Source organism: Zosterops lateralis (assembly GCF_965231275.1).
Source record: "Zosterops lateralis genome assembly, chromosome: 2".
Lineage (NCBI taxonomy): Eukaryota > Metazoa > Chordata > Aves > Passeriformes > Zosteropidae > Zosterops > Zosterops lateralis.
Genome location: NC_139763.1, coordinates 4,736,087 through 4,761,368, shown reverse-complemented (window position 1 = coordinate 4,761,368; position 25,282 = coordinate 4,736,087).

Here is a 25,282-nt window from a genome sequence, read left to right as displayed (position 1 = left end):
TGTACCCTGCATGTGAGGAGTCAAACTGTCCCCTCCTTGCATGGCATATCTGGGACACTGAGTGCCACTCCTTCCTGAAGCTTTTCCAAGCTTTTCCATTTTATCCAATGACTGTAGCAGTCTCCATCCACTTTTCACAACCCACTTTCCTCGAGGGGGATTCAGGAAGTGTTTTTCTTAAGACACTGAGGAAAAGGCTCCTCATGGAGACCATCACAAGGGCACAGTCCAAGCCTTTGCCACTGGACATTTTGGCTTCCCTGTGGAGGATGGTGCTGGGACAAGTGACAGTCACTGACTCCACTCTCCTGCTGGAGAACAACCTCATTTCAAATCCTGGGTGGGAGAGGCTGTGTGTCTGTGCTCTGGGTGTCAGTGATCTGCTTTGTTACTCTCCAGCAAGTTTTTGTGTTCCAAAAGGGATTCTTGGTACTTCTGTATGTGCTTTCATTTATTTTCAAGCATACACACACTGTTCATTGGAAACAAATAAAGCTCTAGACCTTCCTTCTCATGACATTTGTGCTGCAGTTAACTCTGGCAACGTTAGTAGATATTATATTGGCATAAATGAAGACAGGGCCAGAAACTTAAGCTTTTTTTCCCAAGACATAAAGAAAGCTGCATTCTGAACTTGGCACTCTGAGCAAGAAAGCACCTTGCACATGAGCTGTCCCTCCAACATATATATATATATGGTTTTTTTTTTCCTTTTGCTTCTGTCCTCCAGCAGAAATGAGGTTTAATGGAGAGGTATCATGGAGTGGAGGTGAAATGGCCAAGGGCTCAGCCACACAATCTGTCACACGCTGTAGCTCCAGCCCAGAAAAGCCCCTGGGCATCCCACAGCTCTCAGAGAAGTCTCACAAAATGACACAATTCTTCAAAATCAGCCAAGGATTGCCAAGGAACACTCACAGAGGGTAGGTGGGGACTCAGAATTGTGAATTTGGAGAGAATTAAAAGAAGCTGAGGTTAAAGTATCTGCATGTACATGGACATTTGAGCAGTGTTTTTCTATTTAGGGACTTTTTACTTCAATGACTGTGCAATTACCACCATTTTCAGTGGAGTTACTTTGAAAATACTATGTAGCTTCTTGTATCTGTCTAATTAACTTGTCTAACGACTGTAAGTGGAATGTACCACAATTTCCAATTTGGAAAGAACTTCTTTGGAACCATATTCTGATGATTCAAGGATATTTCTGCTATTTTCAGGTCTAGGGGTGGGCATTATTTGGAGACACACAGTCTGGAGGCATGAGAGGAAAGTGAGAGTTATTGTGTTTGCCTAGTGCCCAAAATAAAGCTATTTTTCCTGGTTTTGGCTGGTCTGTTTTTAATAGGAATTGATCATACTGTGAATTAGAATTTCCATTAGGAAGTGCATGTTAGAAAAAGCAGAAGTTCTGGCTGAATTTGGACTTTTATTGCTGTAGGGTCCCTTAGAGCATGTTAATGCTGAGTCTTGCTGTTAACATGGAAATATAAATGGTATCCTCTTACAATTATACCAACCCCTTAAATCTTGCCCACCTTCCTATTATTATAAATTTATATATTATCAATATAATCAGCACTAGTGTTGGCAGATACATCAAGGAATAAATACCAAGGCTCCTCTGTATGAGCCAGGTTGACAAATGGGAACAAGACTGGAAAAGCAATGTTGTTGTGGAAGACTGCAGAAAAGTTCCCATCTGTCCTGGGTTGCAGTGTAGGATGTACACAAAGTATTTATTCCATCACCATCTCCATGAGCTGTTGGAACCAGGTGGGGCAGTGTTTTCCCAGGCCCCTCCTTTGGGCTCTTCTGCTCATGGCCCATCAATGCCTTGCCCAGGACTCACAGGGAACTCCCTCCAGGAGCTCTCTCTGTTTAATGGGCCATCAAGGAGCCACTGCACGACTCCTCATCCCATTGGGAGATGCTCTGCCCAGGGGGAGGAGCCAAGCATTCCCACCCGGATATAATCTGGGATTTGGGACAGGACAAGCAGCCCTTACCCACTGGATTCCCAGAGGAGCAGAGCTCCCCGACCTTTCTGTGGGATCACTGCTTCAGGAAGAGCCCCTCACCTGGACTGCTTCCACCATCCTGCTCAGGTTGTATTCTGACTCTGTCAGTGGTCTTTTGTATTATTGCATTTATTTTATTTTACCTTTTTACCTTTCTTCTTATTAAATTGTATTTCTGACTTGGAGCCTCTCACTCGTTTGGCTTTCAAACCACGACACCATTCCTACATATATTTATTTATTTATTTAATTAATTAATTTTTCCTCATTATTGCAAGAGTTGTGTAAGCAAAGCTGATGTCCAGAACATCTCAGCTGAATTTTGTGTAACATCCTGCTATCAGCAACAGCTGTCTCAGCATTTTGTTAGCAGAAAGCCACACAGATGTGGCTCTCTAGGAATGATAAGCCTTTGCAGGAAGCCTGCTTTAAAAAAAAAGGTTCATGTGAATGAGCATCTCTTGCAATACCTTAATGAAGGCAAAAGAAAATTCCTGATTAAAAAATTGGCCATTGACTCCAGTGAGGGAAGTGAGAGAGTGAGAGAAAAGTATAATAGTTAAATACCTTCATGATAGAGGCACCCTCTGGAGAGACACCATGGTTCTCTGTAACTCTCTAATTTTTTTTTTTTTTTTTTTTTGGCATAAAGACACAGACCAGAAAAATAAGAGTTGCCTATTGGAAAGGAAGGGAAGATTAAGAATGGAACTTTCATTGCTCATTTTCCTCCCCATTCCAAAGGACACACATATCCATACATGTAACCATCCATATGTGTTCTCTCCAAACTCTTTGTGAAGGCTTTGGAAGCCTAAACCACTACTTTGTCTCTTTCTTTAAACATGCTGCAAGGAATAAGTCCAATATACCTCTGATTTTTTTCCTCTTAGTGGTTAGCATTAGACTGCATAGCAGAATATGAACCATCTGCCATGAATTTTCTTTACTATTATTGCAGCTTTGATAAAGTTCCCAAAAGATTGTTATTGGAACTTTAATCCCCCTCAGCTCACATCCCAGGACATTTCTATGTAGGTTACCTCAGAACACTGAAATTCTGTGTTGCAGCCATATCCTAATTGCAGGGTTCCACCTCTACACCACAACAAATTCCATGGGCACCCACCTGCCTTAGGAAAATGCCAGAGGAAGGGATTTCTAGGGAGAAATTCCCGTTTCTGGTGCATGTGGGGGAAACAAGCAGTGCATCATTTGGAAACTAATTATCTGCAGTGTTAAACAATTCCTTTCTATGGGCAACAGTGGTTCACTCTGTCCTCACAGGGTTTTCAAAGAGGAGCAGGTCAGACCCTCATCTCCTTTGCTGCACAAATCCACCTGGGCAGTTTTCCAGCTCTGTCTCCCATCTCAAGGACCTTTGGCTCTGATCTAGAGACTTTTTTTTTTTTTTTTTTTTTCTCCCTGTATTCAGGATGGAATCTAGAGCTGTCAGTAGTGAAAAAAAAAAATGAAAATATCTGTCATTCTCAAATTCCAATCTCCTTTCTGCTGATGGCACTTCTGGATTCTGGACTAGCAGCCCTCAGCATCTCACCCTCTGCAGACTTCTTCTGTAGCTCTCAAAAATAGAAAATTTCTCTGGGATTTTTTCCTGGAAGGCACCATGAGTTTGCAAAAATGATTGCTGCAGAGAACCTCAACTGAATAGCAACCCTTATGAGTGTGCTCAAGGAAAAACCACTCCTACCTTGCTGTGGAGTGTAACTCGGCTGTATTTTATTTATTTCGTGAACACCATGCAATATTACAGGCACAGATTAGTCAGTCAAGTCAGATGTAGGTGGCTGGGGCTTTTGGCACTTGTTATGCAAGTAGCAAACAGCAGTAGTAACTCACTCCTAAAGGTAATGACAACATATATCTGCTGCCTTATTTTGTGTGCTCAGCCTGCTCCTGGGAGCTGTCTGCACCTTGGGGCAAGTGTCAGGGGAAGACTTACTAGTTCCAGCCATGCACATGTAATATTAAAAAGCCAGGGAGTTGTGGATGCCATCTCCCTGCTCACTGCCAGACCCTCCTCCTGAATGCAGTCAGAGCCATTTCACAGCAAGGAATGGCCTTGTTATCCAGCTTGGAGCATGGCAGTGACACAGCTGGATAACAGCTGGATTTCTGGGCTCCAAAACTGTCACACTTTCACCCTCTCATATCTGGGTCCTGTGCCACAGATCATCTTGGATCTGATCCTAATTCTTGAGGGAGCAGCTCATGAGTGATTTCTGGCTCTTACAGACCCACTCCTGGAGGTGTGATGCTGGGAAGGGGGTTTGAGCAGGGGTTCAGAGAAACTGAGGCAGCAGGGGACTGGCTGAGGTACTCACAGCTGCCTCAGTCACTGCAGTGAGGAGCTGTCCCTGGAGCTGATCCTCGTGGGTTCTGCACAGTGCTGGGCTCTGGGTGCCTTTGTGGAGCTGTCTGGAACATCCAGCTGGAAAAAGGGAGCTTTAAAAGGGAGCACTTTGTGTTTGATCACCCCAGGTGTCCCCGTTCCTGGTGGGGACACAGGGCCTGCAGTGATGGAGGACTGGCCTTTTCAAGGGAACTGACACTATTCCCTGGAAACGGTTTTGTTTTAAAAAATGAAAGCTGTCCCTTCAGCCGGGATGAATGGAGATGAAGGGAAAGATTTTTGTGTTGGAGAGCATCATTCTACAAAGTCTCGGTTCCCAAATTATTTTCAGCTTTGGCAACCAAGAGGCTGGGTCAGCAGAGTCAGAGCAGAAATAAAATGGGAGAAAAATCTCAAACTGGGGAGCCTTTCCAAAATCTCAAACTGAGGAGCCTTTTTTTTTTCCCTTCTGAACCTCCCCTTCTCAGGCAGATGTGATTCTGTTTAGCTTTTTTTTTTTTTTTTTTTTTTTTTTTTTTTTTTTTTTTTTTTTCCTGAAAAACTTTACATGAAAAGAGTTAGGCAGCCAGCTTTTTTCACTTTGACTTGGTTTGTCCTCAGTGCTTTTTTATCCTCACCAGTCATCCCTGTGTACTCCCTGCAGGGCATTTGCTGCAGACCAGGCTTCCAACCTTTCAGGAACATTCCTCACTCACAGTTTCCAAGCCCAGCTGGGGAGCAGAGTGCTCAGTCCTGTGAGTAGGGCAGCTTCACCCCTTCTCACTACATTATTTTTCCTGAGGAGAGTTGCTCCAAACCTCCCATGGGTGACAGCTTTGCTGTCCCTCAGAGGTGACCTTCAGTGCAGGTTTGGCTCGGGATGGTAATTTTTGTGCACGAGCTCTTGGAGAGTGCAAGCTGTCACAGGGTGACCAGGTTGCAAACTGCTGGGTGCTCCAAATTAGTTTTTAACACTTCAGATAGATTCTTCAGGTGCTTCACTCAGCTGTTACCTCCATCTCTGAGTGTTTTTTTTTTTTTCTGGAATGCTTTGCCAACTGAAAGTAAGATCCTCTAAATAACCTTTTCCTCATCTCCTGGAAGGCCTTGTAACTAAGAGAAAATGCAAGTGTCATTTCTGATGCGAACATGTTCACTTTCTGGATCTGCTTTTACAGTTTGGATCCATCTTGTTGTCCTCTTTACCCACAAATGAGAATGAGGCCAAATCTGATCCTTTTCAGAAGCAACACAGGTTTGATTTTCAGGTTTGATTTTCAGGCTCACAATGACCTGTGAATGCTCAGACTTGGTGGAAGCTGGGAACATTTTGGAGGAAGGAGATTCTGCACAGCTCATTCCTCCTGAAGGCAGGGGTATGATCTGTTACAGTCTGTTCACGGTCTGTAGCAGAAATGAGTGGTTTGATCCAGCTTCTGAGGAGCCATTTCATTCTATCCAAGAGAGATGCAATGGTCACTTCTTGTTTTCCTCACAGCAGAGCAGTTTGGGGCACTGCCCACTTTGCAGTGGGTGGGGGAATGCAGGATGCTGCGGGAACAGGGACAGGACATTGTCAGCAGCCTCCAAAGCTGCCCACAGCCCAGTGGGAACGTGGTATTTCACATCAGAGGAGAACCAAGGCTGGAAAGCTCTGACTAAAGGCAGCTCTTGCAACCTGCTTTCCCAGGAGTGTGTGCTGAGTCCTGTCCTGTTCAGAGAGCTCACAGATCAGAGTGTGTGATTGCATAATGGAAGCTGTGCATGAATACAGAACTAGATTTATAGCTTCACATGGTTCCCTTTTGTTTGATGGTTTTTTTTTAAAGTGTTTGGTTGAGCAATGCAATGTTTTAAATGTAGTCCTTTGAAAAAGAATCCTGGAAGACTGAAACCAAATCAGATGAGATCTCAGTGAGTCCTTTGTACCAGTTGTCATCAGATTCCCAATTCAGGTCTCAACCACAGAAGCCCCACGAATGTCAGGGAGCAGTGACTGCTTTTTCTTCTATTATCCACAGAAAAAAGTCTGGAAGACAGACATTGCTGGGGGGTCATAAAGTGTTTGCTAGCTAGAAATGTTTGAAGGATATTTCTTAGATTTTATTTGTGACTTTGGGGAGTGTGGTCACTCAGAGATGTCACTGACAGGGACATACACTTCATACACTCATGCAGAAAGACAGGATGAGTCATTGGTGGAGACCTGAATCTGCCACCTTCCAGCTGAAGCCATAATTTCACATCTGCAGGGAGTGAAATATTCAATTGCCAAATGATCCCACATCTAAAACAGGCAAAAGATTCTATTGGCCTGCTTCTCTTGTGAAAGTCTGAGACACAGTCTTTGTCCCTTGACTGGAATCATACACAGACAAGGAATTCCCCTGTTTGCCTGGAATTTCTAGTCAGTAGTACCCTTTTCTTCAAACAGAAGCTGACATATCTGCATGTCCTGGACACTGGCATGGCCAGTGAATGGAGCCCACAGGAAGAATGGAAAGAGGCTCCTTGCAAGGGCCTGGAGTGACAGAAAAAGGGGAAATAAATAATGGAATCACAGATTGGTTTGTGTTGGAAGGGATCTGAAAGATCACTCAGTTCCAACCCCCTGCCATGAGCAGGGACACCTTCCACAACACCAGGTTGTTCAGAGCCTCATCCAATCTGGCATTGAACACTTTCAGGGATGAGGCATCCACAGCTTATTTGTGCAGCCTGTGCTAGGGCCTCACCATCCTCACAGGGAAGATTTTTTTCCCCTGATAGCTAATGTACATCTGCTTTCTTTCGGTGTGGAGCCATTCCCCCTTGTCCTGTCCCTCCAGCCCTTGAGAATTGTCCTCTCCATCTTTCTTGTCAAATCCCTTCAGGCCCTGCAAGGCCACCCTGAGCTCAGCCCAAAGCTTCTCCTGTCCAGGCTGAACAATCCCAGCTGTGCCAGCCTTTCCTCCCAGCAGAGCTGCTCCATCCCTCTGCTCATCCTGGAGCCTCCTCTGGGCTCTCTCCTTGAGCTCCACGTCCTCCCTGTGCTGGGAGACCCTGGAGCTCTGCAGCTGAGATCTATTTGCTGTGTCATACTACAAATACTATAAATATCTGACCAAGCAAGAGTTATTTGTTCCTGCCCCTGACAAATGGATGTCAGAGTTTCCAACAGCTTCCTGGAGGAGCATACACTAATTACAAGAGTGAGGATGGGAACAGAAATTCAAAGAAATGCAAAAGATTATCAAGCAATGTAATTCAAAGGTTGAGGATGAAACCAGACTGTGAGGGCTGTGGGCTGACGGGGGGTGGGTGCTGCACAGGCTCCTGGCTCCCCCACTGGCACTGACACTGATTTGGGACGAGTGAAATTTGGTCCAGCGCCTTAAAGGTCTAATGACATCCCCTGCTGTCCCAGCTAATAAACAAGAGAGGTGTGGACTGGCTGTGTGCTGATTGCAGTTTATGAAATGAACAGCAGGTGGGAGAGAAGCAATAGGCATCCTCCCAGACCTCCAGCTAACAATGCCACAGCTGACTGTGTGCAGCCTGCTGGACCCCAAATCAAACCTTTTACACCGCGCTCCTTGGAAACGGGGAGGGATGGAAGGAGCAGAGTGCTGGGGTGGAGGAAGGGGGAAGGTGGAATAATGGGATTTGTGTATGAGATTATTTTTGGTTTCGCTCTCTTTGGGTCCTTCTTTCCCCATTTCATACTCACATTTCTCTGTTGCCTGACAGTTTTGTCATCTGCCGGCCTCTCCCAGGCAGTCTGCCTCCAGATGATATCTGCCTACCTTGGTGGCAGGCACCTCCCTGACTATTCATCTGCCTCCTGCCTCCTGCCTTTATGTTTTGTCAACCTGTTTATCTCAAATCTGTTCCTCTGTGCCCCATCTTGCTCCTGTCCTTACGCCTAATCCATCCATCTCCATTAAAATCTGAATATTGACTATCAATAAAAACAACACAGCCCGTTTGGGGAGGAGGTGGTTTGCCTGATGCTTTATGACCGACTGTTGATTTGTGGTCAAACTCCACGGCCATAAAAGGGGCCGTGCATCAGGCACAGGCCATAAAATGCACACATCAGCAATTAAAATCAGCTGTATTATCTGGGCACCCAGCAGGGCTGCCTAGTTAAGGCCCTGCCAATGTTTTGATTATTACAACTCTGTACAAGGATTCACGCTGTTCCTCCCTCCTCAGCCCCACCTCTGATACCTGACCCTTCCTCTCTCTCCCCGTGTTTGGATTTTCCCCTGCACCATGGACCTTTCCTTTCCTTTCCTTTCCTTTCCTTTCCTTTCCTTTCCTTTCCTTTCCTTTCCTTTCCTTTCCTTTCCTTTCCTTTCCTTTCCTTTCCTTTCCTTTCCTTTCCTTTCCTTTCCTTTCCTTTCCTTTCCTTTCCTTTCCTTTCCTTTCCTTTCCTTTCCTTTCCTTTCCTTTCCTTTCCTTTCCTCTTTCCTCTTTCCTTTCCTTTCCTTTCCTTTCCTTTCCTTTCCTTTCCTTTCCTTTCCTTTCCTTTCCTTTCCTTTCCTTTCCTTTCCTTTCCTTTCCTTTCCTTTCCTTTCCTTTCCTTTCCTTTCCTTTCCTTTCCTTTCCTTTCCTTTCCTTTCCTTTCCTTTCCTTTCCTTTCCTCTTTCCTCTTTCCTCTTTCCTTTCCTTTCCTCTTTCCTTTCCTTTCCTTTCCTTTCCTTTCCTTTCCTTTCCTTTCCTTTCCTTTCCTTTCCTTTCCTTTCCTCCCGGTCATCGCGATGCAAAATTCCCTCTCTTCTCCTTAAGCACGCACTGCCTTTCTGCACTCGGGGATTATTCCTGTCCATCCCAACCTGCCCCATCCCGCTGGACCCGCAGCTTGTCCCTCTGGCTCTGTCCTTCCCCACCCCCAGCCCCTCCCTTGCAGGGCGAGGCGTTCCCATCACCTGAGGCTGCAGGAAGGGAGGGAGGGAACATTGGGAATTTTGCGGAGCTGCAGCAGGAGCCCCGGCTGTGCCTTGCAGGGAGAGGATGCAGCTTTTCTCTGCCTCCATCACCTTCACGCTCCCTGAACGTTCTCACATCCCTCCTCTCGGTGTGCCCCAGCCTTTCTCCCTGCTGCATCTGGCTCCCTATCACAGACTCACAGACTCTTTTTTCATGCCCTTTGAGCTTCCCTGGGTATTGAGCTCCACTACGGGAATGTTCCCTGTGTTAAAAAAGATTTTTTTTTTTTTTTTTTTTTTTTTTTTTTTTTTTTTTTTTTTTTAATAAGACAATTAGGAGACAGAAAAAAGCAAAGTACAACTAGGCTGGGTGACTTGGCTTGGTTCCTCCCTCCTCAGCCCCTTGATTTGGTTCAGCCAAGTGCACATCTTGCTGTTTTAGAGGCTTTTTAAAAATACTTTTTAAATTGTACTTTTACAAAGTAGTTTTTATATTTTAGGAACTGTTTAGCGTGGCTCTTACTTGGCTGGACTTTTTTAGGGCATGCTTGTTTCTTATCTGTGTTTTCGTTATCACTTTCAGCCTGGGCCTTGGTCCCCACCTTCTATAGACAGTCAGTGTTGATAATTGTCATGTCAGCAGCAGAGTCTCCATCATGTGTTTGCTGGATGTTATTTTAACTAAACAGGCTGTCTAGTTACAAGCATAACTACATCTCAGCCATCCCACTACCATGGTTAAGCTTTGCTAATAGCAGAAATAAAAACTCTATCTTTATACATATAGCATTCATTTTAATATTTGCAAGACGCCAACTTTACAATTTATATAAATTTACATTTATAACAGTGTATTAGTACAACATAACTTTCAACCACAACACATATATTTCTACCATAACACATATATTTCATTTTATCCAAGAGTATTCATTTCAATATTTGCAAAAAGCCAATCATACAATATGTATTTATAACACCTGGATGTGCCTCTGTCCCCTCCATGCTGCAGTGTGTTTTTGGAGCCATTGGGCCATTTGAAAAGACCTTGTGGTGCACAGACCCTGTGGTTGTATTTGAGCACTCACCTGTCTTTGCATTGCTGTAATATTCCTTAATTGTAAACACTTAGGCTGCTTTTAATGAAATTATTTCAGAGTGGAAGCTCCAAGGTAGTATTTAATTTAGTGCTGTGGGTTTTTTTGGTGCCTGGCCAATGGACACTCTTTAAAGTAATTCTGTGCTTCTCATTTTTCACTATGAGGATGTTCAAACACAGTCACAGGTTTCCCAGACAAGTTTGGGATGCCCCATCCCTGGAGGGGACTTTGAGTAACCTGGTCTAGTGGAAGATGTCCCTGCCCATGGCAGGAGGCTGGAATTGGATGGTCTTTAAGGTCCCTTCCAACCCAAGCTATTTTATGATTCTAGGATTTGGGGATGTAGATTTCCTTCTGGTTGAGCAGTTACAAAAGGGGCTGGAGAAAAGAACTTCCTGCACCTCTTTGTGGACATCTCTGGTCATGGAGTTGATTAGGGGTGGTGTCACCTAACCACAGGCAGGAAATGTCATTTGAGGCTCTCCAGGGTATCCAAAACACCAGCTAGCATCTGGAAGATGTGAGGCAAGTCCTGGAAGGGGCATTTGTGGGGTCAGTGACTAAATGAACTCCCTCTTGATGCTGAGTCTTGCAGTGACTGTCAAAACCAGGGCACACCCAGATTCCCTGCTGCCTCCTTCCCATCTGGTAAGAAATTCTCTGGCAAGGTGCAGGAATTTAGATTTTTCAGTTGCTTTATCCCTCCATACGCATTATTTGCCTTCATGTAGCCTTAGGAGACCAACTACTGCTAAGACCAACAATAGAGTGAGAGAGTGAGGAGAAGGAAACCTGTGAAGTTTTGACAATCATTGGATGGATTTGGAGGAACTCTGGAGAAAATCCACCTGCCTCCCAGAAAAAAAATTGCATCTATGAGATTTGAGCTTACATAACACCCTCTTAACTCTCACAATCTTTGTTAAATCATGGTCATTCCCACTGGCAGACCAGGAGAAGGGAAAATTGCACAAGCTTGTGCTGCCCACACAGTGCATGAGGAAGAGATTTTATTGGGTGTTTTGCATGAAATGCAGATTTTTGCATGAAAGAGTACAAAGGAATATTTTTTTAAGTGGTGAGTTCCAAACTCATGATCTGGCTTGCTGAGACATATATCTTACCTAACACATGATTATAATTTTCTGGTAGGAGTTTTAGAATTATCCAAGGTAATTAAAGAGGAAAACCAAGAGAAAATAACCCTTCAACATTTTAATTCTCCTTTTCCCACTGTTCTCCTGGGTTGCAGTGTAGGATGTACACAAAGTATTTATTCCATCACCATCTTCATGAACTGTTGGAACCAAGTGGGGCAGTGTTTTCCCAGGCCCCTCCTTTGGGCTCTTCTGCTCATGGCCCATCAATGCCTTGCCCAGGACTCACAGGGAACTCCCTCCAGGAGCTCTCTCTGTTTAATGGGCCATCAAGGACCCACTTCATGACTCCTCATCACATTGTGAGATGCTCCACCCAGGGGGAGGAGCCAAGCATTCCCACCTGGAGAGAATCTGGGATTTGGGACAGTACAAGCAGCCCTGACCCACTGGATTCCCAGAGGAGCAGAGCTACCAGACCTTTCTGTGGGATCACTGCTTCAGGAAGAGCCCCTCACCTGGACTGCTTCCACCACCCTGCTCAGGTTGTATTCTGACTCTGTCAGTGCTCCTTTGTATTATTGCATTTATTTTATTTTACCTTTTTACATTTCTTCTTATTAAATTGTATTTCTGACTTGGAGCCTCTCACTCGTTTGGCTTTCAAACCATGACAACTGTCTATCATGCAAATAAATAAAATCACCCAGGCAGCTGCACACCCCTAACTTTGAAATTGCTGGAAATGGGTTCTACTCACCTAGAGCAGTGTTTCAATTTCCAAACACTTGTGGCTATCCTGGCCTTGCTGGAACCAGTGACAAAATTCTAACTAGCTACAGTGCTGTTGGATCCAATATTCATGGCAAATACTCATGCTCCAGATGGTTAGGAAGATTTCCATTTTCCATGTGCATTATTTCTATGTTTTGTAGATTGACAAACATATTTTGCTTTAATCTGTAGTATTTGCTTTATTGTGAGAGTGAACGGTAAATTATGCCTTAAAACTGATGCTTTCAAAGCTCTGAGACCAGCCTTAGAAATGTTTAATAAAGTTCTCTGCATGTTTGCTTAATGTTTAGCTTTAAAACTGCTTATTTATGTTTAGTATTGTGTGAGGTCAAGGCAGGAAGGTGAGGCTGCTTGCTGAGTCACCACTAAGCAAACAGGGGCCTTCCTTAAATTCACAGAATCAGAGAATCCCAGATTGGTTTGGTTTGGAAGGGACCTTAAGGATCATCTCATTCCAGTGGAAGGCAGGGAACCTTTTATTAAACCAGGTTGCTTAATGTCCCATCCAAACTTGGTTTGATTGACAAGGATTTATACCTCATCAAAACACATTTCAGCAATTTATTTTGGTGTCCTTTTCTCCATTCTTTTATGATACAACAGGCCAAAGGAGGTGCATTTTTCTTGAAGGAAAATAAAGGTTGGTTTTCTCTGTGTATGTGACACAAATCTGAACAAACTTTTGTCCATGTGCTGCTTGGAAAAGTGAAGTCAGTGCCTGACCACAAAGGGAACATGTTAAAAAGTATTAACTGAGGTGGAGAAGCAGCTGCAAGGCCCACCTGGCCAAAAGTATTTCCCACTTCTTTGCAAGGGTGTGACATGAGCATGGCCTCACACTCGAGGGCATCAGCAGCATCTGGGGCTGGGAGAAGTTTTCCCTCCTGACAAACTGTTCTGCTGCTGTAGAGTGAAGAGGGAGGAGATGGAGGGGAAGATGAGGAGTGAGCACTGCCCCAGAGGCAGGGAAGCCAGGGAACTACAGGAAGAACAAGTAGGGCTTAATTGAAGTCCAGGGCTTAATTGAAGTCCAGGAAGAGAACAAGAGGATGGCACAGGGGGCTTGTTGCCCTTACCATGCCAGAGGCTGCATTCCATGAGCTGGAAGGGAACCTGCCTGGGGAAATGACACTTGGCAGGGCTGTCATCAGCATGCCAGGCACGAGGCAGGAGCAGGATGCTTCCAGGAAACTTGCCTGTCTCTGCAACCTTTAGCAGCCTCATCTCCCCTCCGTGGCAGAGACTGGAGGGACGTGAGGGCTGTGCTGATGAGGTCATGGTTATTCTGGTTGGGATCTTCAGTGCTGAGACTCTTCTCATTAACGTGCAGGTGCCTCTTAATGCTCCTGGCTGCTGCTTGGGAAGGGGTGTTTTGCTCCCCTTTTAGTTTAGAGGGGTGGCTGAACATAAAACAAATTAAACATCAAAAATGTGTGTTGGGAGGATCTGAGATAAGCTAACAAAAGCTGGGGAATTTGGGGCTACTTTTAGTTTAATGCTGTGATTTTTACCAGCCTGGGGAGAACAGGGAAAATGGTAGTCCCAAGGTCACTTCAAATTACAGGGCTTTGTGAAGCATTGCTACTGCTAACAGAAGAGTTGAGCTGGCAGAGGAGAGTTGCAGAGGTACAGGCCTATAAAATGCATTATTAAAGAAAATCTGAGTGAAATGGCAACCAGAATGGAAAACAGCAAATAATACTTACAGCATTAGAAATTCATTTCAGTTTTATGGCCTATAGCTTGGGTATAAATATAGAGCATTGCATTAAAATTCATGATAACAGATTATAGTCTTCTCCCCTATCTGCACCACTGCAGGCATTGTGCTTGCAAGAGAGTTGTGCTGAGCAATTTGGGGACAGGATTGATAACTCCTGTGGCAGTTAGTGGTGGCTTCCTCCATTCAACCACTTCAAAAGTAGCCAACAAACAGCACCAGCATGGCCAGTGACAGCCACCCAGACAATCCAGCCTGACATCAGGAATTACATTGCTGCAGGTGCTGAGTGATGCTGGGAGAAGCTGTGCTGCTGCGTGGCACTGGGGGACACTGAGGGACATGCCTGCCTCCCCCTGTCACTGCCAGCTTTTTGATCTTCTGCAATCTCCATGGATTATTTTCTACAGCTGTAATGTATTCTAATTCTCTCTAAGTTTATTCCAGCTGAACTGGACACGTATCTATGTGAAACAGAAGAAGCAGCAACACAGCTAAGATTTTGTCATAATTTTCCTTTTTAGATAGCTTTAATAATCTTCTCACTCTGTTGCTACTGGAGGTTTTTGGTGTCGTGTGAGAGACAGAGATTGCCTTCTATTTCCCAGAATTTCCTGGAAAACATCATTAAAATTGTCAAGGTGGGATGGGGATGGATGATGTTACCCAGCGTGGGGAGGGCAGGGATGGAAGTGGCTGCATTTCCTGTGGCTCCAAGTTTGAGAAGCATTTACTGTTCCAAACGTGCAAGGACAGCAGGGGTAACACGTTCAGCAGCCTCTGATGGGACAGCACTTCTCAGTCAATTGACAGCTTTGAGAAACTTGCCTGAGGTATTTATTATGTTTGAACAATATTGTAAAATATGTTTTATATCCCAACTTCATGATTACTGGCCCGAGCTCCAAGTTCATGTGATGTTTCTTGTGAAGCTAATGTGCAGCACAGAGCTATTTTGCATTAGAATACTCTTTGATTTAGCAGTGAGAGCAAAGTGCTGCTGTAGGGAATACCTGAGCTGAGGAGTTATCTGAGTTTTCTTTCTCTAAAAAAAGACAACAGGGTTCTTCAAAAGACAATGAACATTTTGTAGTGAACATTTTGTGAGACACGAATGGCATTAGCATTGTGATTAGGAGAGAGAGAAAAAACTCAACAGTTCTGATTGTCGTGGTTTAAGGCTCTGTCCATGCCTTTACACTTCCAATTTCCTGTTCAGATTGCCCAGAGAGGGTGTGGAGTGCCCCTCACTGGGGATATTCCAGAACCATCTGGACACAATCCTGGTGTTGTGTGCCCTGGGATGACTCTGCTGGAGCAGGGGGTTGGACATGGTGACCCACTGTGGTCCCTCCAGCCTGACCATCCTGTGATTTTGTGACTCTCAGTGGATGTCAAGCCAAGAGAGCTCCAAAGAGTTATTTAGTTTTTATTTAGTTTCTTACAGCAGGCCACTGAGGGTCTCTGAAAAGCAAAGCAACTCTTTCCTGCCTATGCATGATATGCCTGCACCAAGCTTTGTGTCTTTGAATCAGTGTTTGACGTGATAAACTCATATTGATCCCTGTCAATTCACACATTTTAATTGCTCTATTCAGTGAGGAAATTTCTAATGGTCACCAGTTTTGTCAGGATGTGGTTAATGCCATAAATAAAAATACTTATCACTGTTCATGAGCAGGATGACCTCGGGATGAGCTGCCTAGAGGATTGTCCCAGTTTGGAAAGACAGGTTTGCCAGGGAAGGCAGGAGCCTCCCTTGGAATGGAGAATGTAAACCCGTTCCCTCTAAATTATTATAATTTTGAAATTAAGGGGCTCTCAGGAAAAGATATGGGAATAGGAACAACAGTTCTTTACTAGGAAAATAAAAATACAAATGTAGTACTACAAAAAAAGCAAACAAACGAAAAAATAAAACACTCACAGAGTCAGAATACAACCTGACCCCCTGTTGGTCAGGGTGTTGAGAGCAGTCCAATCAAGTCCTCCTACAGTGACAGACGTGGTTCTGTTGGAGCAGAGATGAGCCTGTAGAAGGGTGGAGTTTTCTCTAAAGGTCCAGTGGTGGTGAGATGGGTCTGGTCTTTCTCCAGGAATCCAGTGCAAACAGGCTGTGCTGGTGTTTTGAATCTCAGATTTTATCCAGGTGGGAATGCTGGGCTCCTCCCCCTGGGTGGAGATTCTCCCCATGGGATGATGGAATTGTATCAGCCCTGCAGTGAGCCTGGATGGCCCATGGACAGCAGAGATCCCATGGAGGGAGGATGGGTCCTGGAAGGGATAAAGAACACTGCCCCAGCTGGTTTTAACAGCTGTCCATTAACAGAAGACACCTACCTCCTCCCCCCAGGGTTATGAGGAATGGGTCATGGAAGAGATAAAGAGAACACCTCCCCAACTGGTTTCAATAGATGGAAAATAGAATAGATACCTTTGGTTACATCTTGCTTTGCAACCTAAGACAGGAATCTGAGCTTCAAATGGGAGACAAACACCATGCCAAGGAGGAGCACGTGCCAGTGGAAATGTCAGCCCTGGCTGCATCCCTGGCTGTGCAGCTGGTGCATTTTACACTGGACAATGCTCCTTTCTGGGAGAGGGACAGGGAGTGAGTTCATCCCTCAGGGGCTGCATTCAGCAGCACACAATCCCCAGTGAGTCACTGCTGAAATGATGGCAGGGCAGGAAATCACAGCTGTCTCCTGTGCACTTATCAAATATTCCCCACCACTGGCAGACACAGCCACTGCCAACACCAGCAAGAGGTGATTTTTAGCCTCTCCTTTGTCTAGGTCTCAACCAAGCCCAGCACTTTTACCTCCTTTATCTGTACAGAGAGATGTTTTTAAAAAAAAATTACATGAGCCATGTGTGACCAGTGTGGTGACAGGTCCTATAGGCAACAGTCAGGCGGTAGCAACATCTCTGAGATGCATGGATTGCCCAAATTCATCTTTTGGGTCAACTTAGAACCTAAAGTTAGGAAAGCCTAATCTAGCTAATTTCACTGCTAATCAATTTAGCAGAAGCACCCAGTTAATATAGTTATGTATTAATCCTAAATAATTTTCCTGGGCTTTCCCAAGGGCCTCCAGTATGATGTTCTTTGATGCTAAAAGCTCTGTTTTTCTCCCTTTCACCTAAAACTTTAAATGTGCTGTTCTGCATTTTCAGAACAAAACTCTCCAGCGTGTAGAATACTGATGGTATAAAACAGGATTAAATAAATTAAATTTAGTGCACTATAGGTAGTGCAGTGGACACTGCATTACTTTATTTCCTTTCATGTTTAATTAAAAAAATCTCTCCACTGAGATTATCTGATTATTCTTCTCTGGACGGTATTTTGTAGTCTTTTGTCAGACATTTCTAGTCTAGTTTGCTGGGCATGCACAATTAAAGGACAGCCTTGATTATAGTGTTATAAATAAAGTAAATATATTTGAGGCTGGGATTGGGGATAAATTCAGAAATACAGCAAAGTCTCCAGAAGAGGCAGTGATTGGATGCACTGTCTGGGTCAGTAATCTGGCTGTGGAAGGGAAGCTGGACAATATGAGCTTTTCTCTACCAACCCTATAAGAAAATTTACAGATCAGCTGCTCTGAGGTCCTGGGTGAGTGGGGCTGCCCCCACTGACAGACAAATTCAAGTGATGGGAACAACCTCCAGACTTTCTCTTGCCCTGAAGCTCTCCAGCAGAAGTGACATTAAGAACAAGCCTTTCTGGACCAAGTGGTTTGTCCATTATGGGGTGACTGTTCCCACTGACCAGGTAATTCCCATAATTTTGAGCTGAGTGTGTCTCAGCTTGCACTGCAGCTCCCAGGGCAGATACAGGAGCTAAGAAGTGATGATGAACATCTGACCTTCTGGATCCACTATTAGTGAGTAATGAAGTGTTTGTTTAACCATGGTCTTAAGTACTTTTGATATTCCTTCACAGAATCACAGAATCCTTTAAGTTGGAAAAGTCTTCCAAGATCATTGACTCCAACCTTTGACTGATCTTCACCTTGTCCCCAGCCCAGAGCTCTGAGTGCCATGTCCAGGCCTTTTTTGGACACCTCCAGGGATTGGGACTCCAAACCTCCCTGGGCAGGCCCATCCAGTGCTTGACCATCCTTTCCAGGAAGAAATTCCTCCTGATGTCCAAGCTGAACCTCTCCTGGCACAGCTCAAGGCTTTGTCTTCTTGTTCTGCCACTGCTTGCCTGGGAGAAGACCCTGACCCCCACCTGGCTCCAACCTCCTTTGGGGTATGAGCAGAACTATGAACCTGTATAGATTTCTTATCTTCTGTATGGAGCTGTTTTTTTGTTGTTGTTGTGTGTTTTTCTTTTATTTTTTTTTTCCCAGTGTTTTGCAGGCATGGGTAGAGAAAAAGAGAAAATTAATTTGCTGGATGTTTGTTTTGAAGGAATTGAGATCACCTGTCAGCCTGATAAAACAGCTTATGAATCAGAACTGGAAGTTTAAAGGGGAGAAACAAGTGTAATGTCATCCCACATTACAGAGATGGACTAAACCCAAGGAAATGAAGGACTGAGGAACACAACACAGCACGAAGGAAGTGTTGCAAAAATTGCAGCTGGGACTTTTCCCTTCAGATGATCAGACAGGAACAGGACAGGATGGGTATGCCCACACACTCTGAGCCTTAAATCCTCTCTTTTAATCTTTATCAGACACAACTATTTCCAGGGAATGAAGGCACTTGGTACAAAGAGAAGAGTGACATGACAGGAATACCTGTAAGCAGAAGCTGTCATGTGGTTTTGATCATTCTGTTGCTGTAAAAAAAACCTCCTCATCTTCATGCATCTTTTCTTTCAAGAAATAACCATAGTTGTGTCTCTCATTCTGTCTAGTTGCTTGTTAACACTCATTTCTCCAGATTTTTGGTGCTTTCCAGCTGCTACAGATGGGGGACAAGCTGTGGTACCAGGCAGCTTTTGGATGTTTTGGGTTTCCCTGTGTGGAACAAAAAAATAAATTGAGCTATAAATGGGGAATATAACACAGTCCTATATGGGAGACAATAGGGTGGGATTGTGGGGTTGTTGGAGAGGTATTTATTGAGCCTAATGAAGTGAAATTGCAAAAACAAACCACACTCTTCACATGGATTCTGGATTTTTTTTATTTATAATTTCTTTTATTACCCAGTAGTTCTGGAGTCTTTAAGAACACCAAGAGAAATCAGCAGGCTCACCAATCCAAGAAGCAGTTTTTTATAAACATGTCAGATGGTGACCAAACTGTGTTCAATTGCAAATGCACCCAAGGAAGCAAGAACACACCTACGAGAGAAACCACAGGCACCATCTGTCTTTATTTAGGAAGTGCAGTCTTCCCACTTCTTCCCCTTTTCTTTCCACTCCCTTCCTCTCCAAATGACTTTCAACTCTCAGACTGTCCTTGAATAAAGCTCTAGTTCTGCCAACAGGTTTCAGCGCAGTAACAACAACAAAAAAACCCTTATTTTTTCCTTCCCTTGTCATTGTGAAGTTATTCAGCTACTGAAATGAAATGCCCACCTTTTGCATGCTGTAAATTCCCTTTGTCTTGGTGGGGAAGCAAGTTGTGGGAGACAAGGATCACAGCCAATATCCCTTAGAATTCTTATTATTCATTAAGCTGCTATTAGGGATCAAAACAAGCTGTTATTGTTAATGGCAAATAAATATTCAGAGAGCACACTCCCTCCAGCAGTGGACTTGCACCACCACAGGCTGAGAGCTCCCAGCTGGAGCAGAAGCTTTGGGGCCATTTACCCAGGAGCAGAGGGTTGTACTGATGTCCTGGTGGCTCAGGTGTGCATGTGGCCTTCCACAAACACAGCAAACTCTTGGTCCTGTGTTTATCAAATCTTGCAGGTTCAAGAAAGAATCATTAGTCCCCAGGGCTCCTCACTTCCCAGGAAGCTTTCACTCCTTACATTCTCAGCATGGTTTTTTTTTATTGTTTATTTATTTTTGGCATAGTGTTGTCTTGCAACTTTTTTTTCCACCCAAATTTATAGGCACCTATAGCACCCACTCTCACAGAAAGGGCCTTTATGATGCTGAAGCTTTACATTGTAAAGTTTACTGCATATTTTATTAACCTTAAGGAGCGATGCATTAATGACATGCAAGCAAAGAGAACCAGTGGCAGTCATCACATTCATCCATCACCTCTGCCAAACATGGTGCTGCAATAAGCAGCATAAGCTCACAAAACATTTCTTCAGGATTTTCCACATCAGTTTAAGTTCCTGCAGGTTTGAACTGCAGGATCAACCCCCTGACTGCTTTCAAGGGGCTGTAGCTGTTCTGGGTGAAATGGTGTCTTAGAGTGACCCAGAGTGTCCCAGGGCAAACAGATCCACCATCACCTCAGCATTTTTCTCCTTCCTTAAAAGTGAATCAAAGCCAACACCATTTTAAAAGGTTAAAAAACAAGAATTGATGTGAAAAGGCAGACATAAGCAACAACATCTGATACTGAAATACTGAAAGTTTGAAAAAATTGTGACTAGACAGAAAAATGATGTGTTTATCCTCTCTGAATTATGGAGTGAGGATTGGTTTTGCATCTTTTCCACCCTCACAGTTTTTCCCCTGTGCTTGGCACTGGTCAGGCTGGACCTTCAATCCAGTATTCAGTTTTGGGCCCCTCCCTACAAGAAAGGCACTGGGGGGCTGCAGCCTGTCCAGAGAAGACCAGTGGAGCTGGTGAAGAGTCTGGAGCACACCAGGAGCAGCTGAGGGAGATGGGGGTGGTTCTCCTCCTGGAGAAAAAGAATCTCAGGGGAGATCTTATTTCTTTCCATGACTACTTTGAAAGGATTTGTATCCAGGTGGGCGTCAGTCTTTTCTCTCAGGAAACAAGTGTCAGGATGACAGGCAGCCAGGGGAGGTTTAGACTGGATATTATGAAGAATTTCTCCATGGAGAGGTTGGGTAAGCATTGCAACAGGCTTTTCAGGGAAGTGATAGAGTCACCATCCCTGGGAGTGTTCAAAAACCACATGCATGTGGCCTTTGAGGACTTGGTTTATTGGTGAACATGGAGGTGGTGCTGGGTTGGTGGTTGGACTTGATGATCTTAGAGGTCTTTTCCAACCTTACCATTTCTATGATTCTAAATTGCTCCATTTCACAGGGAAAACTCCTCCCTAAGTGAAAATGCTTTTCCAAACATCTCTGTCTTGGCTGGACTTCCTCAACAAAAACAGGGAAATGAAGGTGATGTTGAGGAGACCAACAGAATGACTTTCCACGGCAGAAACCCTGCACAAGGTCAGAGAAAATTTGTTGAAAAGACTCTCTGAACAGGACAAGTCAGGCAAGGGAGGAGCAGTCCTGGATGAACCTAACTGCACCCCAGGCCATCCTCAAGATTATTGTGGAAACTGAGGGCAAGGAATGTTTGCCTGGTTTGTTGTGATGCTTATGGTGCAGGGTAGTTGTGCTGGATAACCCTGCAAAGAACAAACACTGCAGCTTTCTCTGAGGTCCTTGAAAGACAGATTTTGTGCCAGAATGTACTTTGGGTTGCAGAAGGAGGGAAAAGTGTTCCTGTTTCTCTGCTGCTGGGGTCTGCTCACACCTATGCTCACACAGGGTTACTCCATCACAAACTGCAGAGCTTTGTGCTTCTTCTTTAACTCCATAAGGTTTCTGTTCACCATGACCACAGGTTTTTCCCAGCCTCTCTTTTGGGAGGACTGCAAGGAAACCAGATGGGAACCCTTTTTCAGGAACTGTAGTGACAGGACAAAGGGGAATGGGCACAAAGTGAAGCAGGCCAGGTTTACATTGGATATTGGGAACAAATTCTTGACTGTGAGGGTGGTAAGGCCCTGGAACAGGCTGCCCAGAGAGTCTGTGACTGCTCCATCCCTGGAAGTATCCAAGGCCAGGTTGGACAGGACTCTGAGCAACCTGGGATAGTGGAAGGTGTCCCTGCTCAGGTTCCTTCCAACCTAAACTATTCTGTGATTCCTTGATTTCTTCCCTGCCCACACAGCCCTGCTGTGGATGGGTTTGGCAGAAAAGGGGAAGAGGAAATCTTCCACATCTGCATCTCTCAGAAAACCACTCTCCTGTGGCCCAGACTGCTGAAGGCATTTCTGTGCCTGGGAGTCTGGATGGTGTTTCCTCTGGTTTTTGGGAGCACAGAGCTCCTGGGTGTCATGCTCAGCAATGTTTTAGCCCTGCACACTGTCCAGGCTGAGGGAGCAGAGGGATTACTCAGCTGTGTCCTGTCTGCATGGGCAGAGATGTTTGTGCTATCAATAGTACCTGGGAAATTCAGCTGTTAGTGAGCAAAATGTGGCTTCTCCATTGTGCTGTGGGTAATACACTCTATTGATCAGAACTCTTCACTGAAGCACTGGTAAAATGTCTGATGACGTGTCTGAGAGAGGAGTGCCTGGTGCCTGCGGTCCCTCCCACATTGGACTGAAATGCCCTCTGCACTCAGAGAACCCAAAGCGCTTTTGACAGCTGAACACAGTCTATGCAGCTCTTCCAAAAAGGTTTGGGGTGTGCATCTTCTTGTGCTTCTATGAAAAGCTCACGAGCAGCTTTTTAATGAAGCCTTTGTTTTGGATGCAGTGTGTTGTGTAAGAAAGCTGAAAATAGTTGTGGGGTTTTATTTTCTAGGTCAGCTGTCTGTCATTTCTGCTGGTTTCCATATTCCTGCTGATTCCTCTGAGAAAACTGAAATTATAGAAAGCACACTATACAAACAAACAGATCAGTCAGGTTGCTTTCATTGAAGTTTTAAGGGGTTCACTGGCCACAGGCTCTGTAGCTTTTCCTGGTATTGTACTCTACAACTCCCTGCTCTTGGTTCCTCCTTTGTTTGCTTTGGTCAGCCTGGGTGAGTGATCGCCACACCTTTGTTTTCCTCTGCTATTGGAAACATACTTTTCCACCCATCCTCCAGTCAAGGTGTTGGTCAAACCACCCATTTAGAAGTCTTCCTCTCAGTTTAAAATTCTCAGTTTAAAATTTTGTCCAAACCCCTTCCCATCCTCAGCTTCCTCCATATCCTCTCTTCCTGGTACACAGTTCTCATGGAAAAATTCCATTCTGACTTTCTGTTTTCTGCGGTGAAAATCCTATATGCCTATAAAACTGTACTCTGAGATATAAATGCTGCACGGTGGCCTCTATAAAAAAAAAACCTTTAGAAAGCTTTTATGAAAAAAAAGCAACACCAGAACAGAGAAATGTGGGGGGTTTTGACTATGGCTCAGCCTTCTGAGTGAATAGAAATGAAAGAATAAATGCCAAAGATGATGATTATGAAACTACAGTACTTAGGATGTTGTTAAAAGAATAGGTGAGGCTAAAGTAATATATGTGTTTCTCTTCTCTGTATCCAATCATTCTGCACAAAGAATGAGAGATGCTGGGCAGCAATGTCATGGTTTGACACAGAAGAAAACAGGGATTTTATTTTTAACCACACTGTCTCTTGATCCATTTGTGATAATGTCAGGAGTCCCAGGAGGGCTGCAATTCCATGTGGTGACAAACAGCCTGGCAAAGCCCTGCTGGTGCCTATTCTGCAGCAGGAATAGATGTAGGTGTCTATTTGGAGACACTGCACTTGTGTAATGCCTTTCAAGTCCCTTTCCCTGCACCCTGGGAAGTTGTCCCCATGCCCCATTGGAGGAGTGGCCTCACACTGCTGTAGGAAGAAATGTGAGATGAGAAAGAAAAGCCACAGTTTGCCCTTTCAGAGATGCTGCTGCATCAGGCCTTGATCCTCTAAATTCTGTTGAGGAGAAAGTGCAGGCAAAAAATAAGGGATTCTTCATCAAAGCGAGGTGATCTGGTCTGCAATAAAATTGTTTTGTCTGATTTAGGAGGTACCACAAAGTCTATGCAAATAACATGCTAGAGAAATTTATGCCTGGCAAGAAGTCCTAAAATCTTAGTTCTAAGGAAGCAAAGGCTGTTAAGAAGAAGATGAAGGCACCTGTGAAGATGCTCTCAAGTGAAACTTAGAATTGAGTCTTTATAGGATATTTGTGCAAAAAATAAAACAAAACATATTATGTTTGGTTCCAGATGTGGTTTGCAAGTGTAACACAACCCTCGGTTTGCTGAGTCTCATAAGGGCTCTCCATAATTGTGGAGCATCTTTGCTGTTTCAATTGATTGTCTTGGCTGAAATTTTAATCAGACCAATCTGAAAGTGCTTAGAAAAGATTAATGGAGTCCTTTTGTCATCACTGCAAATTTTGAAACAATTTCCCTGTCTAGATGCAGATACCAACAGTTTTCCTGAGGTTGCCAAGCAAGTATTGCAGAGAAACTAGTGCATTGATTCTTCTTCTTACAATCAATGACTCGAGGACACTGGGTTTTGTGAAATAGTGTTCAAGAGCCCTAATTAACACCATGATTGTATTTTGATGGTAGAGAAGGTGATGTCTTCATTTGCTTTATATTCAAAACAGCCATAGCCTGCTCTTCCCAGTTAATGTCACATGGGACACTTAAAATCTAAAGAAACAAATTTTCCATATTTTTTCCATACTTTAGACAAGTTCTTTCCAGCTAATTCTGGATTATATCTCTGTTGCTCCTTAATTTTTGATGTAGTTCATATCTTGTTTTGAAATATTTGGATTTTTCTTACTTAATTTCTAGAACTCCTCCTGCTACTTTTAAGTTTAAGCATATTTGACTGGATGCATTCAGTCAATGATTATAATCACCACAGTTAATTGAAATGGTTGGTATTTTCAAGATTACTGTGAAATACAAAAGTTTGAAATAAGCAAAACCCCAGAGCACTTTCCACTTTTTTTTCATTTGTGAACATTTCTGTCCATTACCCGGTACCTCTGGGGGATAATTTTGAATTCTTTACAATTTTGTTGGAAAAAAAAAAAAAAGAGAAACAACTCTTCTGTAGACTGTAGATATTATTTTAAGTGGCAGCATTTTCTGTCTTTCTAACAACCCTCCTATTTGCAATTCAGGGATGGTATGGATCATCAGCTTTCACTTTTTGCACAGTAGACTGCAAAACAGCCACTCTGTGTATTGAACACAGAAAATTCAAGCCGGTGATTGTTTCTATAGAGAACTTCATTTTGAGATGCTGTGCCTACCCACTGGAAATTTCTGTTTCCCCTAATAGTTCACAATTCCACTATTTTCCTATTATGTATCCAGTGGCTATGGATCCCATTTGTTTTTTACTTCTGCAACCACAAAAAGACTTCACCATCCTCTCTCTCATTCATATATCTCAGGCTTTACTTCAG